At 42.2% G+C, this 17,670-nt stretch overlaps 1 protein-coding gene and 1 pseudogene across 2 annotated transcripts in view; one reads left to right on the top strand and one right to left on the bottom strand.

Moving 5' to 3' along the window:
* The window catches only part of LOC307102527 (fibrous sheath-interacting protein 2-like), a gene marked incomplete at both ends in the record, with an annotated part of 112,008 nt that overhangs the window by 35,736 nt on the left and 58,602 nt on the right, over positions 1–17,670 (top strand). The window lies entirely within an intron of this gene.
* LOC307115139 (proteasome maturation protein-like) lies at positions 13,587–14,140 on the bottom strand (annotated as a pseudogene). The gene has a single exon. The product of its transcript is annotated as a proteasome maturation protein-like (transcript).

The following is a 17,670-nucleotide window of genomic DNA, read 5'->3' as shown; positions in this document are numbered from 1 at the left end:
GCCTCCTTCTAGCTCCCTGCTTCTCTCTTCTACTTCGTCTCCATCTTTTTCTCTCTGTCTCTCCCCACTTCCCCAAAACCACCAAGCTGCTATACGGTAGGGGGCCCTTCATTAAGTGTGATTCCTCTCCCCAGAAGATATTGATAGTAGTTGATTAACCTGAAACAGAAAGCAAAACAATCTTTCTCTTTTTGTTGTAATAAAAATATTTTATTACGTGCCCTGCAGACATTTAAAAAACAAAATTGCAATCACATTTTTTACCTGCTGATTGCAGGATTTTTCTTACGAGGGTCTTATTAATGAGGTTCTTAATGTTCTTTACTCCTCCCTCCATTTTCCCTGTGCCTAAAAAATAAACCTCCCGTGATTTATCTTATTTGCTACTTATGCTCCCCCCTCCCGCCCCTTCTTAGTATTCTTTATCTGTGTGTCTTAGTGTGGTTTCAGGATTAGTGCCATTTGCAAATTGCGATTGGTCACCAATAGGTGACCATTCTCCTCCCTAAACTTTTATTATGAAAAATTTTAATATAAAGACAATTTGGAAGATTATTGAAAGTGTATGCTACCTAGGCTCTATGCTTGTTAACATCGTGTTTGCTTTACATCCTTCCATCTTATTTTTTGATGCATTTCAAAATAAGTTGCAGGCAGCTTTGCACAGTGGCAGTATCATAGCCAATGAAGTTTGTCCGAGGCATGATTATTACTAATTGAAAACAAAATAAGTTGCAGACATAAGTGTACTTCATTCCCAGACATTTTATCATGCATGTAATTAATGGGGTTTAATATTTCTCAGTTCATTTTTTAAAGGTAAAATTTATATAATAGTGAAATCTAAATCTTAGGTGAAATCTAAATCTTAGGTGAAATCTAAATCTAAATCATTAGATAAGTTTTGACACATGCAAAAGCCTGGGTGTTTTTTTTTTTTTTTTTTCCAAGGCAAATTGCAGGCATACTTGTACTTCTCTGCTAGAGATTTTAGCGTGCATATACGATACCTATCAAGATATAGAGGATATATATGGTGGTTAGTTTTCCCATATACAGAGAGTAGAAAATGGTTAAATTCTGGGCTTTTCCAAATCTGAGTAAACTGGTGGGATGAAATTACTTATTATAGTATAAGGCCGTGGTCGGCAAACTGCGGCTCGCGAGCCACATGCTGCTCTTTGGCCCCTTGAGTGTGGCTCTTCCACAAAATACCACGGCCTGGGCGAGTCTATTTTGAAGAAGTGGCGTTAGAAGAAGTTTAAGTTTAAAAAATTGGGCTCTCAAAAGAAATTTCAATCGTTGTACTGTTGATATTTGGCTCTGTTGACTAATGAGTTTGCCGACCACTGGTATAGGGATTATAGGAGAGTTTTATTTTATAGGTGCAGAAACACATTTCAGATTAGGGTCTGCATCTGTGCTTTTTGTTTTCTTCAATTTCATCTCTGTGACATTACAAGTAAGCAGAAACACTCAGAAGGGAAATGGCCAGTGTGTGTACTAAGAGCAGGAACTAGGTCTATTTTTTGATATGTATCTCAGTCACCTGAAATGCTTTATACCTTTGGCATTCGATAAATATTTCTTGTCACCAGATAGGCTGGCACAAGAATTTACTGGTTCTATGTTATGATCATTGCTTGTTCACCTAGAAAATAACGATGGGGTCATAGAATTCAAAGCCGTGGAGAACATCAGTCATCTTTCTCAGCTCTTCATCAGTTACTACTTAGAGTAGGCTTTAAGGTAGATAATATGATACTGAGAGTTTCTCAAGGGCACAGAAGTGAAGAAAGAATGGCAGCTAGATTCAGACAGAACAGCGCTGAGGTTCTAGCAGTAAAGAGACATTGATTCTGAGTTCTCCTATGTTCCCGATAGGAGTTTCAGTCCTGTGCTCCAGTGTTCCAGGGCTTGCAGGTGCATGCAGATAAGTAATGACTGTTTTTATTTATGTATTTATTTATGTATGTATTTATGTATGTATGTATGTATGTATGTATGTATGTATGTATGTATTTAACTAGAGGCCCAGTGCACAAAATTAGTGCAAGGGAGGGGGTCCCCTCAGTCCAGCCTGCACCCTCTCCAATCCGGGACCCCTCGGGGGATGTCCGACTGCCAGGATCAGGCCTAAACTGGCAGTTGGACATCCTTCTCACAATCCTGGGCCACTGGCTCCTAATTGCTAACCTGCCTGCCTGCCTGGTTGCCCCTAACTGCCCCCCTTGCCAGCCTGATCGCCCCTCATGGCCTCTGTGTGCCAACCTGATCACCCCCAGCTGCCCCTTCCCTGCCAGCCTGGTCGCTCCTAACTGTCCCCCCCACCAGCCTGGTCACCCCTTACTGCCCCCCCCACCAGCCTAATTGCCCCCAAATGCCCCCCCTGCTGGCCTGGTCGTCCCCAACTGCCCCCCTGCCGGCCTAGTCACCCCTAACTGCCCCCCCTGCCAGCCTGGTTGCCCCCAACTGTCCTTCCAGTCTGGTCGCCCCTAACTGCCCCCCCCCCCCGCTGGCCTGGTTGCCCCCAACTGCCCCCCTCTGCCAGCCTGATTGCCCCTCACTCTCCCCATGCTGGCCTAGTCACCCCACGTGGCCTGCTGTTCAGTCATTTGGTCGTCCCTCGCTAACCCCCCTGCTGCCTGGTCACCCCACACAGCCTGCTTGTTCAGTCGTTTGGTCGTCCCTCACTAACCCCCCTGTCGGCCTGGTCGCCCCATGCAGCTTGCTTGTTCAGTTGTTTGGTCATCCCTCACTAACCCCCCTGCTGGCCTGATTGTCCCATGCAGCCTGCTTGTTCAGTTGTTTGGTCATCCCTCACTAACCCCCCTGACGGCCTGGTCATAGGCAGCCATCTTGTGAGGGCATGATGGTCAATTTGCATATTACCTCTTTATTATATAGGATATTTTTATTTATTTCAAAGAGTAAGGGACAGGGAGAGAGAGAGATAGAAATATCAATGGTGAAAGAGAATCACTGACTGGCTGCCTCCTGCATGCTCCCCCTATTGGGGATCGAGTCCGCAACCCGGGCATGTGCCCTTAACCAGAATTGAACCCGGGACCTTTCAGTCTGCAAGCCAATGCTCTTGTCCACTGAGCCAAACCTGTGAGGGCTTTTTATTTATTTTTTAATATATATTTATTGATTTCAGAGAGGAAGGGAGAGGGAGAGAGAAGGATACAAACGTAATTGCTTGGCTGCCTTCTGCACGCCCCCATGAGGAATTGAGCCTGCAACCCAGGCATGTGCCCTGACTGGGAATCGAACTGTGACCTCCTAGTTCATAGGTCAACACTCAATCACTGAGCCATGCTGGCTGGATATGACTGCTTTTTAAATATGTTTATTTGGAAAAAATTATGATACATGCTTATAGAAAGGGATATATAGCAAAAACAGTGGCATGGTATTTTAACACTAAGTTATAATCAAGGAATTCAGGTATGTTTTCAAATGCTACACCAAATTTCAACACCACAAATGCCTGCAGAAGCCCATTATAAATCATTGCTTGCCATTCATTGTTTCTGGGTGTAGTTCCTGCTTCACTGACAAAGTCAAATATGCAGAGAGATACCTGTCTCTGAATTGCTGTCTTGGTCACAAACCTTTTTCTTTCCAAAAGGTTTGGGAATTTTCTCTAGAAGAAATAATAATAATGGAATTTTGGTTAGTGTTCTGTTTGGAGAATAAAACTTTCTTTAACTTGTTTAAGCAGGAAGAGCATTAATGGCTTACAAACTCTAGATTGGACTTCCAGGAATATTTCCAAAGCCATTCTAGCTGCTGAGGGATTGTTGCCTTTGTCACAATCAGATGCTATAGTATCAGGAAGACTCCACCACAACTATCAGCTTCAGAGCCTCTGCCATGAGCAGAAAGTAGCCTGTCAAGTTAGGAAGCTGCTGCTACAGTTGCTGTTCCAGACGGTGGCGCTGTTGTTCCAAGCCACACCAACAAAACGGGGTGCCAAAGCCAGGTTTTACATCTGATTGTAGGAACTTAAATAAAATCTAGAACCCTAGATGTGAAGGATTGAGAAATAGTTTTTAGCTTTTTAGCCTCAGCATATTAGAAGAAGGGTTAGAACATGTACTGAGTGAGCCATTTCACAGTATCTACTAAGAATATCTAACACTTGGAGAGTTGACCAAGATGGTGACATAGGAGGCTCCTGAACATTCTTCCTTCCATGGATACACCAAGTGCACAGCTACACTCAAAGAAATTGCTTCTGAAGGAAATCCAGAAACTAGCTGAATAGCTACTACACATTGGGAAAATGAGTAAATACCCACATAAAAGCAGGCAGGAAAGGCTGAGACACACTCTTGCCAGAAAGCCTACCCCCAGCTGAGTGCCTGGTAATTGAGAGGGAACCCAACTCTCAGCTTCCGTCTGCGGAGCAAAGAATGTATATCTAGCATCCCAAGTTTTAAGACTCCTACCTGAGGAATAGGCCCCCAAGATACCTAGCTCCGAAAGCCAACAGGGCTTGAGTCCCCAAGACCCATAAGACTTTATCAAAAGAAGCAATTTTTAATGGGTGTGCAAGTACCTGGCATGGCTGTCTCCCTAGGACTCAGAGTAGAAGGAGCCTGCAGAAATGCCCATCTCCCAGTCTTTCCCTGAAAGGAATCTAACTGCCTACTTTACAAGCTGCTGCTTGAGGGTATGGTTTCTAATTTTATACGTCTAGGGGCTGGCTATGATCATCCTTTGAGCTGGAGTCAGTGGAAGGCACTTGCTCTGCCTTTGTCCTCTGCTTGCTCCAACAGTAAAACCAAGTCACCAGTATCTCATTGGAAGGAGCTTGTATGCACATCTGGCACCTCAGCTTATAGCTACTGCCTGAGTACAAAATCCCAGTTCACCTGGCTATGTTAGCCAATGAGGCTTGCCTTCACAAGTCCCACAGGATTGCAGCAAACAAGCAGTTTGTAAACAGAACATGTGATCATTTGCAGAGGTTATACACCTAGGGCTTAACACAGGGAGCAGACAAAAATGCCTATCTCCCAGTCTTTCCTAAAAAAAAAATCAAAAAAAAAATCTGATGTACACAAGTAATTGTCCGAGGGAATTTAGCATATAGCTAGGGACTGGCAGTAATCCTTCCTGACACTGGGGAAACTTGGAAACTTCCCTTCCCTTTGCTTTCTGGCTCACTATAACAAAACCTAGTTGCTAGTATCTCCCTGGAAGGAGCTTGTACACATGTCTGGGGCCCCAACTTTTGTGGCTTCTCCTTGAGGGATGGACCTTCAAACTATCTACCTCTGATAACCAACAGTGCTTGCATTCACAAGTCCTACAGTTTTTAAATGGATGCAGGAGCAGCCCTCTGTGGCTATACACCTGGGCTCAGCACAAAGGAAGCCGGCAAAAATGCCTATTAGCTGTTTTATCCCTGGAAGGGACTTAGCTACATCCTTTCCATCTGCTGTCTGAGAGTTCATGTTTTGATTATCCTATTACTAAGTGTTGACTGCAATCTTCCCTTTTAGGACACAGATAGGTCTTGACAACTTTACCTACTGGGAGCCATAAGAACAAAGATGGCAGCTTGGATAATCAAAGAAGTTTAATTGATTACCAGGAACTTGGGCTGAGCTGATTGATGAGGTTCATCTACATAAGATCTCTCTGTCAAGACTGGGAGAGGTGGCTGTTTAATGTGCAGAAAATAGCACAGAGAGGCAAGGAAAATGGGAAAACCCCCACCAAGCAAGGAATATGTTCCAAATAAAAGAACAAGATAAATCTCCAGAAAGAGATTTTAATGAAATGTAAATAGAAAATTCAAATAATGGTCATAAGAGGCACATTGAAGTAAGAAGAATAACGCATGAACAAAGTGAGAATTTCAAAAAAGATATAGAAAATATTTAAAAATTACCAAATGAAAATCACAGACCTAAAGAATAAAGTTAATTAACTGAAAAATTCAATAGAATGGGTAAACAACAGACTAGATCAAGCAGAAGAAAGGATCAACAATGTCAACGACAGGGCAGTAGAAATCATTCAATCGGAGAAGCAAAAATAAGAGGTGTAGGCCAGGACTGGAGGGCAGGGCCAGGCTGGGAGACGACAATGGGGAGAAAAGAGGACATATGTAATACTTTCAAAAATAAAAAAATTATATATAAAAAAATAAAAATAAAATCAGGAATGAAAAAAAAAAAAAAGGAAAAACCATGAAGATAGCATAAGAGACTTATGAAATGCTATGAAGTAGACCAATATACACAGGATAAGGGTCCTAAAAGAAGAGAACAAGAGAGGAACAATAAGCTTATTCAAAGAAATAATGATGAAAACTTATCTAAGCTGGGGAAAGAAACAGATATCCAGCTCCACAAAGCCCAAGAGATGTAAATAAGATAAATCTGAACAGACCCACACCAATACACATTATAATTAAACTAGAGGCCCAGAGAACAAAATTCGTGCATGGGTAGGGTCCCTAGGCCTGGCTGGTGATCAGGGCAGATCGGGGCCTTCCGGTTGCCAGCTGGGGCCTTCCTTCCCTGGCTGCTGGCTGCCAGCTGGGGCCTTCCTTTATTCTGTGCCACCCCCTGGTGGTCAGCACACATCATAGTGAGCGATCGAACTCCTGGTCTCCCGGTTAAACTCCTGAGGGGACACTTTGAATATTAGCCTTTTATATATATAGATAGTCAGAAGTTAAACATAGGAGAAAATAATAAAAGTACTTGTTACATACAAGGGATGTGCCATAAGGTTATGGATGAATTTTTCAGCAGAAACTTTTTTAGGCTAGAGGGAGTTTGATGATAGGGGTCTAGGTTAGACAATTGTGCAATTAGTGTTTAGTGGATCCTTGAGGTGTATGATGAAGTCAGCTAGAAGGAGTATGAAGGAGGATCCTAATCAGATGCTTGAGATCTTAGAGGTTCATAAGGACAATGATGAGAATGGGAAGAGAATAATAGTTATATGTAACTAGAGGCCCAGTGCATGATTGAATCATGCACGTGTAGGGTCCCCTACACGCTTTCGCTTTCGATCACGGGGGAGCTGGGTGCCTGTCCACTGGTGCCTGAGCGGACAGGCACCCAGCTCCCCCGCTTTTGATGGTCCGCGGTGGGACGTGAGCTCGCTGCCCCAGAGGCCCCTTCTGTGCCGCAGCACAGCCATGGCGCAGACGCTGAGCTCGAGCCGCTGCTGGTGACGCGAGCTCAGCATCCCGCCGGCCCAATCGGCCCCCCTCCCCGCGCCTCCTGGCCAATCGCGGGCATAGCGAAGGTACGGTCAATTTGCATATTTGTCTATTATTAGGTAGGATGGTGGGATCTTCAAAGGGGAGGACAATGTTGAAGGATATTAAAAGAAAAAATTTTCTGAAGTGATAGCATGGAGCCTGGAGAGCAACACCACTTAGAGCATGTCCCCGGGTTCTTCTCTCTGACTACATGAATACAAAGGTGAGAGCAAATGGCATGTTTGCTTTCTCCCTCACTTCATCTCTCTAATCAGTTTCTCTGTTAGAACTCTCTCTGAGTTCAGAATAGCCATTTCCTTATTGGTTACTTTGTTTCCTGAGAAGTGGAATTATGGACAAATAAGTCTAAGAATATTTTAGATCAGGGATTTTCAACCTTTTTTCATCTTATGGTACACATAGAACTAATTAGTAAAATTCTGTGGTACACCAAAAATGTATTTTTTGACAATCTGACAAAAAAAAGGTATAATTTTGATTCATTCATACTGTATGGCTATTGTTGTGTTGGCTGTTGTCATTTAAAAAAAATAGGTTTTTATTGATTTTTAGAGAGAGGAAGGGAGAAGGAGAGAGAGATAGACATATTGATGAGGGAGAAACAGCAACATCAGTCTGCTGCCTTCTGCATGCCCCCACACTGGGGATTGAGACAGCAACCAGGGCATGTGCCCTGACCAGGAATTGAACCGGTGACCTCTTGGTGCATGGGTCAATGCCCAACCACTGAGCCACACTAGCTGGGCTCTTGTAATTTTTTAATTTGACAATCTAAGAGGTCAGTGCCCTGACTAAATAGTCAGGTATTGCATGTTTTAAAAAATTTTTTGGCACACCAGTTGAAGATTTCTGTTTCAGATAATCTGCTTTATTAGAATCAAAAGAGGCTGTATTTGAGTATTTTGAAGGGGGCAAAGTGTTCCAAACATCTTTATTTTTGTTAATTGTATTAAAAATAGGGTAATTGGAATCTTTATAAAGCTTCTAAAAATTATGTCTCCTAGTGGTATTTTGTAGATAAGTTAATTTTTAATAAACTAAGACCAGCATTGTGCCCATTATTAAATCACTAGGTATTTAAGCCCTTCTATATTCTGCTTTGTGATGCCAGGAATTGGACTCTGAAACTTCATTTCTGCACTGTTCCCTAGATCCCCATTAGATTCTGTCAATAGGGGTTGTTAGAGGGAGAATGGGAAACTGAAGGACAAAGAAGGGACTTCTTCTATCCTGTTGGCTTCCAGTTTTCTTTCTGCCTTTTTTCTGTTCCTGTGAGCCCGCAACACTTCACCAGGCAGCTGAAGTTCATTCCTATAGTATTAATTGTGACTAGTTTGCAGGTTTTTCAACACTTTCAGAAAGAGAATCATCATGCACAACTTCTCCAGTCCCCAGCATAAGTAACAGGAGCACATTTCTTTCTCAGAAGTTTGAGTCCCCACGGTGTCCCTCCTCTATATTTCTAAGTTTTAACAACCCCCTTTCTTGTTCTCCCCAATCCTAAGGGTGGTGTTAGCTACTTCATGCAATTACTGTCTCTGTGATATCTTAGATTTCTTTTTCACTCTCCAGTTACCAAGTCTTTATTTTAAATTCTTTCTGTTCAAATAGCTGGTGTGGTTTTTGCATCTCAACTGTATATAGACTGATACAATTATCTTACTGATTTTTAAATTTTTGGACAATTTTGATTATATCTTAATTGTAGTATGCATTTATTATAATATTATTTAGTGTATAATAATATATTTTTCCAAAAAATTAGTTATAAGTAAATAGAAGTAGATTTTAAATAGGTATTATTTTTATATATCCTATCTAATAAAAGAGTAATATGCAAATTGACTGTCACTCCAACACACAAGATGGCTGCCTCCATGTGGTCAAAGATGTCTGCCCCCATGTGGACACAAGATGGCCGCCACAAGATGGCCAGCAGGGGAGGGCAGTTGTGGGCGATCTGGCCAGCAGGGGAGAGCAGTTGGGAGGGACCAGTCCTGCAAGGGAGGGCAGTTGGGGGCGATCAGGCCTGCATGGGAGGGAAGTTAGGGGAGACCCAGACCTGCGGGGGAGGACAGTTGGGGGGTGGGACCAGGCCGGCAGGGGGGGAAGTTGGGGGCAACCAGGCCTGCAGGGGAGGGCAGTTAGGGGCAACCAGGCTGGCAGAGGAGGGCAGTTAGGGGTGACAGGGCCATCAGGGGAGGGCAGTTGTGGGAAACCAGGCCTGCAGGGGAGGTCAGTTGCGGGTGACCAGGCCAGCAGGGGAGAGCAGTTAGGGGCAACCAGGCTGGCAGGGAAGGGCAGTTAGGGGTGACCAGGCCATCAGGGGAGGAGGGAAGTTGGGAGGGACTAGGCCTGTAAGGGAGGACAGTAGGGAACTATCAGGCCTGCAGGGGAGGGTAGTTAGGGGTGACTGGGCTGGCAGAGGAGGGAAGTTGGGATCGACCAGGCCTGCAGGGCAGGGCAGTTGGGGGGAACCAGGCCTGCAAGGGAGGGCAATTGGGGGGAACCAGGCCTGCAGGGAAGGGCAGTTGGGGGGAACCAGGCCTGCAAGGGAGGGCAGTAGGGGGTGATCAGGCCTGCAGTGGAGGGCAGTTAGGGGTTACTGGGCTGGCAGAGGAGGGCAGTTGGGATCGACCAGGCCTGCAGGGGAGGGCAGTTGGGGGGTGACCAGGCCTGCAGTGGAGGATAGTTAGGGGCAACCAGGCTGGCAGGAGAGGGCAGTTAGGGGTGACCGGGCCATCAGGGGAGGGCAGTTGGGAGGGACTAGGCCTGTAAGGGAGGACAGTAGGGAACTATCAGGCCTGCAGGGGAGGGTAGTTAGGGGTGACTGGGCTGGCAGAGGAGGGCAGTTGGGATCGACCAGGCCTGCAGGGGAGGGCAGTTGGGGGAACCAGGCCTGCAGGGGAGGACAGTTGAGGGGGACCAGGCCTGCAGTGGAGGATAGTTAGGGGCAACCAGGCTGGCAGGAGAGGGCAGTTAAGAGTGACCAGGCCGGCAGGGGAGGGCAGTTAGGGGCAATCGGGCCATCAGGGGAGGGCAGTTGTGGGGGACCAGGCCTGCAGGGGAGGGCACTTGGGGGATGATCAGGCTGGCAGGCAGAAGCAGTTAGGGGCAATCAGGCAGGCAGGCAGGTGAGTGTTTTTAGCCAGAAGTCCTGGATTGTGAGAGGAATGTCTGACTGCCCGTTTAGGCCCGATCCCACCAGTCGGACATCCCTCGAGGGATCCCAGATTGGAGAGGGTGCAGGCTGGGCTGAGGGACACCCCCCCATGCACAAATTCGTGCACCGGGCCTCTAGTATAGGTATAATATGCAAAATGTCCCCTTGGGAGTTTGACCAAGAGACCAGGAGTTTGATCGCTCACTATGTCGTGTGCTGACCACCAGGCAGTGGCGTGGAACATGGTGGGTGACCAGCGGTGGCCATGGAGTGCTGAGGGAGTGAGGGAAGGAGGAGTTTGGGAGGCAGGGAGGTGGGGAACCTGATCGGCCCTGATCACCGGCCAGGCCTAGGGACCCTACCTGTGCATGAATTTTGTACACCGAGCTTCTAGTTAGATATATAGATACAATAGATATCATTTATATTCTATCTATTCCAAATAGAAATAAAAATTAAGTAATTTAGTTTTTTAAAAAACTTGCTGCATTGCCCTTACTTTTCTTATTTTATGGAAGATGAATGAAAATTTTATCAGAGCCTCAGTGGCCTGTGGACAGTCATTTGGGAGCTATATACTTAATACAAAGATTTAAATTTTAAATCAAAATGTTTTACTTTGGCCCAGACTCATTTGTTTAAGTGACATAATTGACATTTCTGAGCTTCAAATTAAACCAGATTAAGTTCTAAATTTATTTTTCAAAGACATGATGCAAATGGCAATCATAAAAATTTGGTTTGAGGTGGTTAATTTGAAAATCTCTGAGATCAACGCTGCTCCTTTTCATTGCTATAGGACTCTTAAATTTAAGATAAAAATCTTCAGTTTGGTCTCAATAATGTACTTTTATCATTTATAAACTCATAATATTAAAGATTAATAACTTATTACATAAAATGGTATAAAAGACTTCTGAGGAGGAAGCTCTGAATTGTTACTACTTATTAGGACTGCACTTTTGCTGGGGGATCTGGTCTGAGTGGTAAAATCAAAGTGGATCAGTTCGTCGTAGCCAAGGAAGTCAGTTGTTAGTTTATTTATCAATCAATTGATTTATTAAAATCATGTGGGAATGAGTAAAAGAATGAATTAAATCTTTCCATTCTACTTGCTTAACTCATCTCAGAGTACAACCCAGTTTGTTTCCATTATTCATGCGTGTATGTTCTTTTTAAAAACATTTTTATTGATTGATTTTTTAATTGATTTTTAAAGAGAGGGAGAGAAAGAGAGACATTGATTAGTCATTCCACCTATCCATACATTTACCAGTTGATTCTTATTTGTGCCCTGACCGGGGATTGAACCAAAAACCTTGGCATAGCAGGATGACGCTACCTGGTTACCTGGCCAGGGCCATGTGTATATATTCTTTTCCTCATTTTTCTCATACATCTCATACATCTTAGTGATCCAGAATATTTTCTGTATTCTATATCCATAATTTTGTGTTCATCCTTGAACTTCCAAAATTACAACACTTAACTCTTAAAGTCTAAATTATATAACCTGAAGAGTTTATCTAGTCTGGCTGTAGTCTCATAATAACCTAATTTACTGGAGAGGGATTATTGTTTTAGATTAACACCAGTATTTAAACTTATATGAATACTAGAGATCTGGTGCATGAAATTCATGCACGGGTAGGGTCCTTAGGCTTGGCCAGCGATCAAGACTGATTGGGGCCTTCTGGCTGCTGGCTGGGGCCTCCCTTCCCTGGCTGCTGGCTGGGGCCTCCCTTCCCTGGCTGCTGGCTGGGGCCTCCCTTCCCTGGCTGCTGGCTGGGGCCTTCCTTCAGTCCATGCTGCCCCCTGGTGGTCAGCGCACATATAGTGAGTGATCGAACTCCCAGTCTCCCGGTCGAACTCCTGAGGGGACACTTTGCATATTAGCTTTTTATGTATATATATAGATGGTACTGGTGAGAAAGCCAGTAATGACTTTATTTTGTTCTTTCTATAAGAGCCCCCCTTTTCTGGCTAGATATAAATACTTCAAAAACTAAAACATAAAATTGTTTTAGTGAACTTAGATTTATTTACTTATTTAAAAATATTTTTACTTATTTCAGAGAGGAAGGGAGAGGGAGAGAGAAATAGAAACATCAATGATGAGAATTATTGATTGGCAACCTCCTGCATGCCTCCTATTGGGGATTGAGCCTGCAATCAGGGCATGTGCTCTGACTGGGAATTGAACTGTGACCTCCTGGTACATAGGTCGATACTCAACCACTGAGCCACACTGGCCAGGCATGGTGAACTTAGATTTAGATGTAAGGGAGTAAATATGATGCTAAAGAATATTTAAGCTAAACTATTTTAGATGCTTCAACTCATCCTTCCAATTTTTGGGATGTTATTTTATGAAACCACAATTATATTAATTTTTTTATTTAGAAGTGACATAAATAGTGCTTTAAAATTTTCATTACTGATCTTTATTTATCCTTGTCATTTTGAATTATTTTTATCTTCCTTCCTTCCTTCCTTCCTTCCTTCCTTCCTTCCTTCCTTCCTTCCTTCCTTCCTTCCTTCCTTCCTTCCTTCCTTCCTTCCTTCCATTTCTTTATTTCTTCCTTTCTTTCTATTTTAATTCTTTACTGTTGAAAGTATTACATATGTCCCCTTTCCCCCCCATTGACCCTCTCCAGCTCCTCCCCATTCCCCCCTCACCTCAGGCCTTTAACACCCTATTGTCTGTGTCCATACAAGGTCTTTGGTTGATTACCGCCCACCCACCCACCCTCCCCCACCTTCCCTCTGAGATTCTGCACTCTGTTCCATGCTTCCATGTCTCTGGATCCACTCTATTCACCAGTTTATTTTGTTACTTAGATTCCACATATGAATGCAATCATGTGATACTTGTCTTTCTCTGACTGATGTATTTTGCTTAGCATGATACTCTCCAGGTCCTTCCATGCTATCTCAAAGGGTAAGAGATTCTTCTTTTTTACTGCTGCATAGTTTTCCACGGTATAAGTTTACCACAACTTTTTTATCCACTCATCTACTGTTGGGCACTTGGGCTATTTCCAGATCTTAGCTATTGTAAATTGTGCTGCTATGAACATAGGGGTGCATACATTCTTTCTGATTGGTGCTTCGGGTTTCTTAGGATATATTCCTAGAAGTGGGATCACTGGGTCAAATGGCAGTTCCATATTTATTCATTTTTTTCATGTGTCAGTACTTTTAATGTTGTATACATAAAATTATAGCAAAAAGGCGACTATAAACAAGATGTAGCCCCTCCATTTCCATGGTCAGCTCAGTGCGTTACAGTAAACCAAGTTTATATTCCACCATCAAGTGTGGTTTTCCCATTAGTTCACTTTGTGATGGGTCATTAAGAATATCTTCAAATCCAATAGTCTCATCATTACCCCTCAAAATATCCAGTGAAAGGTTTGAGCTTGGAAGAAATGGAAGACGCTGAACCTGTTGCACTGCCTTGAATTCCATTTGCAATTTTAGTGGAGCAAATAGACCCTGGATGTTTCTCAGTGTGGAAAAATTCATTTTATCTTGGTTGAGCTGGAAATTTTTTTCTGATAATTCAAGAGGATGTCTGGGCAAAAGTTCATTTTCCACACAAGAAAAACCTTTTCGAAGAAGATCATGACTTTCAAAAGGTACACTTCTGATAGCTCAGTAACTGGAATACTGTCCTTTAGCTGAGATCCAAGTCCTCTGGTATTCATCGTTAGCTCACTCTGCAAACAGCCTCTCGAGCCCAGTCCATATTTAATTTTTTGAGGAAACTCCATACTATTTTCTTTTTTTAATATATTTTATTGATTTTTTACAGAGAGGAAGAGAGAGGGATAGAGAGCTAGAAACATCGATGAGAGAGAAACATCGATCAGCTGCCTCTTGCACACCCCCCACTGGGGATGTGCCTGCAACCAAGGTACATGCCCTTGACCGGAATCGAACCTGGGACCCTTGAGTCCGCAGGCCGACGCTCTATCCACTGAGCCAAACCGGTTTCGGCAAAACTCCATACTATTTTCCACAGTGACTGCACCAGTCTGTATTCTCGCCAGCAGTGTACTAGGGTTCCCTTTTCTCCACACTCTTGGAAGCACTTGCCATTTCTTGGTTGGTTGATGGTAGCCATTCTGACATGTGTGAGATGGTACCTCATTGTTGTTTTGATATGTATCTCTTGGGTGATTAATGACTTTGAGCACTTTTTCATATGTCTCTTGGCCATCTGTATATCCTCTTTGGAGAAGTGTCTATTTAGGTCCTTTGCCCATTTTTTAATTGGATTGTTTGTTTTCCTTTTGTTAAGTTGTATGAGTTCCCTATATATTTTGGATATTAACCTTTTATCAGATGTATAATTGCTAAATATATTCTCCCATAGTGGGCTTTCTTTTCATTTTGTTGATGGTTTCTTTTGCTGTGCAGAAGCCTTTTATTTTGATGTAGTCCCATTTGTTTATTTTTCTCCTTAGTTTCCTTCACCTTAGTAGATGTACTAGTATCTGTAACATATGGCTATGAGAGATGTCTGAGATTTTGCTGCCTATGATTTCTTCTAGGATTTTTGTGGTTTCATGACTGGTTTTGTGGTTTCATGACTGATTTTTGTGGTTTTAAGTCTTTTATCCATTTTGAGTTTATTCTTGTGTATGATGTAAGTTGGTGGTCTAGTTTTATTTTTTTGCACTTATTTGTTCAATTTTCCCAACACCATTTATTGAAGAGACTCCTTTGACTCCATTGTATGCTCTTGCCTCCTTTGTCAAATATTAATTGAGCATAATGACTTCGGTCGATTTCTGGGTTCTCTGTTTTGGTCCATTGATCTACGGTATATGCCTGTTCTTGTGCCAGTACCAGGTTGTTTTGATTACAGTGGCTTTGTACTATTACTTGAAATCTGGTATTGTGATTCCTCCAACTTTGTTTTTCTTTCTCAAAATCACTGCAGGTATTCGGGGTCTTTTTTGATTCCATGTAAGTTTTTGGAGTATTTGTTCTAGCTCTGTGAAATATGCTATTGGTATTTTAATAGGGATTGTACTGAATTTGTAGGTTGCCTTGGGTAGTATGGACATTTTAATGATGTTGATTCTAGCAATCCATGAACATGGTATATTTTCCCACTTGTTTATGTCTTCTTCTATCTCTTTTTTCAATGTCTTGTAGTTTTCAGAGAACAGGTATTTTGCCTCCTTGCTTAAGTTTATTCCTAAGTATCTTTATTTTTTTGTTGCAATGGTAAATGGAATTGTTTGTTTAGTTTTTCTTTCTGATAACTCATTATTGGTGTATAAAAAAGCCATCTATTTTTAGGTGTTGATTTTGTATCCTGCTACATTGCCAAATTTACTTATTAAATCTAGTAGTTTTAGGGTGGAGTCTTTAGGGTTTTCTATGTACAATATCATGTCATCTGCGAATAATGAGAGTTTTACTTCCTCCTTTCCAATTGGATGACTTTTATTTCTTCTTCTTGTCTGATCTCTGTGGCTAGGACTTCCAGTACTATCCTATATAATAAAAGACTAATATGCACATTGTCCCCTCAGGAGTTCAACCCACCAGGAGTTCAACCACTTGCTATGATGTGCGCTGACCACCAGGGGGCGGCACGGAATGAAGGAAGGCCCCGGCTGGCTGCCAGCAGCCAGCAGCCAGCAGCCAGCAGCTGGGAGAAAGAAGGCCCCGGATGGCAGCCAGAAGGCCCAATCGGCCATGATCACTGGCCAGGCCTACGGACCCTCCCCATGCACGAATTTCTTGCACCGGGCCTCTAGTATTGAATAAGAATGTGAAAGTGGACATCCCTGTCTTGTTCCTATTCTTAGGGGAAATGGTTTAGTTTTTGCCCATTGAATATTATGTTGGCTTTAGGTTTGTCATATATGGCCTTTATCATGTTGAGATATGCTCCCTCTATTCCCACTTTGCTGAGGGTTTTTATGAAATGAGTGTTGAATTTGTCAAATGCTTTTTCTGCATCTATTGATATGATCATGTGATTTTTGTCTTTCAATTTGTTGATGTAATGTATCACGTTTATTGATTTGTCAATATTGTACCAGCCTTGCATCCCTGGAATAAATCCCATTGGGTCATGGTGTATGATCTTTTTAATATATTGCTGAATCTGATGTGCTAATATTTTGTTGAGGATTTTACAGGAATATTGGCCTGTAATTCTCTTTCTTTATCATGTCTTTGTCTGGTTTTGGAATTAGGATAATTCTGGCCTCATAAAAAGAGCTTGAAAGTATCCCTTCCTCTTGGATTTTTTGGAATAGTTTGAGGAGTATAGGTGTTAGTTCTTCTTTGAATATTTGGTAAAACTCTCCTGTGAAGCCACCTGGACACGTTTTTTTGTTTGCTGGGAGTTTTTTTGTGTGTGACTGCTTCTATTTCATCAGTTGTTATTGGCCTATTCAGGTTTTATGATTCTTCCTGATTCAGTTTTGAGAGATTGTTTTTGTGTTTTTTTTCAGGAATTTTTCCATTTCATCCACATTGTCCTGCTTGTTGTCATATAGTTGTTCATAGTATTTTATTACAATTCTTTGTATTTCTGTGGTGTCAGTGGTTACTTCTCCATTTTCATTTCTGATTTTATTTATTTGGGTCCCCTCTCTTTGTTTCTTGATGAATTGCTAATGTTTCATCAATCTTGTTTATCCTTTCAAAGAACCAGCTCTTGGTTTTGTTGATTTTTTAATGTATTTTTTCTAGTCCCCATGTCATTTATTTCTGCTTTAGTCTTTTTTATTTCCATCTTTATACTTACCCTGGTCTTTTCTTATTGTTATCTTTCTAGTTCTTAAGTTGTAGGTTTAAATAATTTATTATTATTATTATTTTTTGAGGTAGGCTTGTATTGCTATGAACTTCCCTCTCAGGACTGCTTTCACTGTGTCCCAGAGATTTTGGGTTGTTATGTGTTCATTTTCATTTGTTTCCAGGAAGTTTTTGATTTCTTTCTTGATCTCATTTATAACCCATTTTTTATTTAATAATATGCTATTTAGCCTCCTTGTGTTTGAATGTTTTTTAGTTGATTTCTAATTTCATTCCACTGTGATCTGAGAAGATGCTTGATATGATTTCAATCTTCTTGAACTTGTAGAGACTTGTTTTGTGTCCTAACATGTGGTCTATCTTTGTGAATGGTAAGTTTTAAAAAATATATAGTTAGGTGCTCCTATATTGGGTACATATATGTTTACTAGGGTTATATCCTCTTGTTGCATCAATC

Source organism: Cnephaeus nilssonii (genome assembly GCF_951640355.1).
Source record: "Cnephaeus nilssonii genome assembly, chromosome: 1".
NCBI lineage: Eukaryota > Metazoa > Chordata > Mammalia > Chiroptera > Vespertilionidae > Cnephaeus > Cnephaeus nilssonii.
The sequence above is the reverse complement of the archived record's forward strand: the minus strand, read 5'-3'. Positions and strand labels throughout refer to the sequence as shown.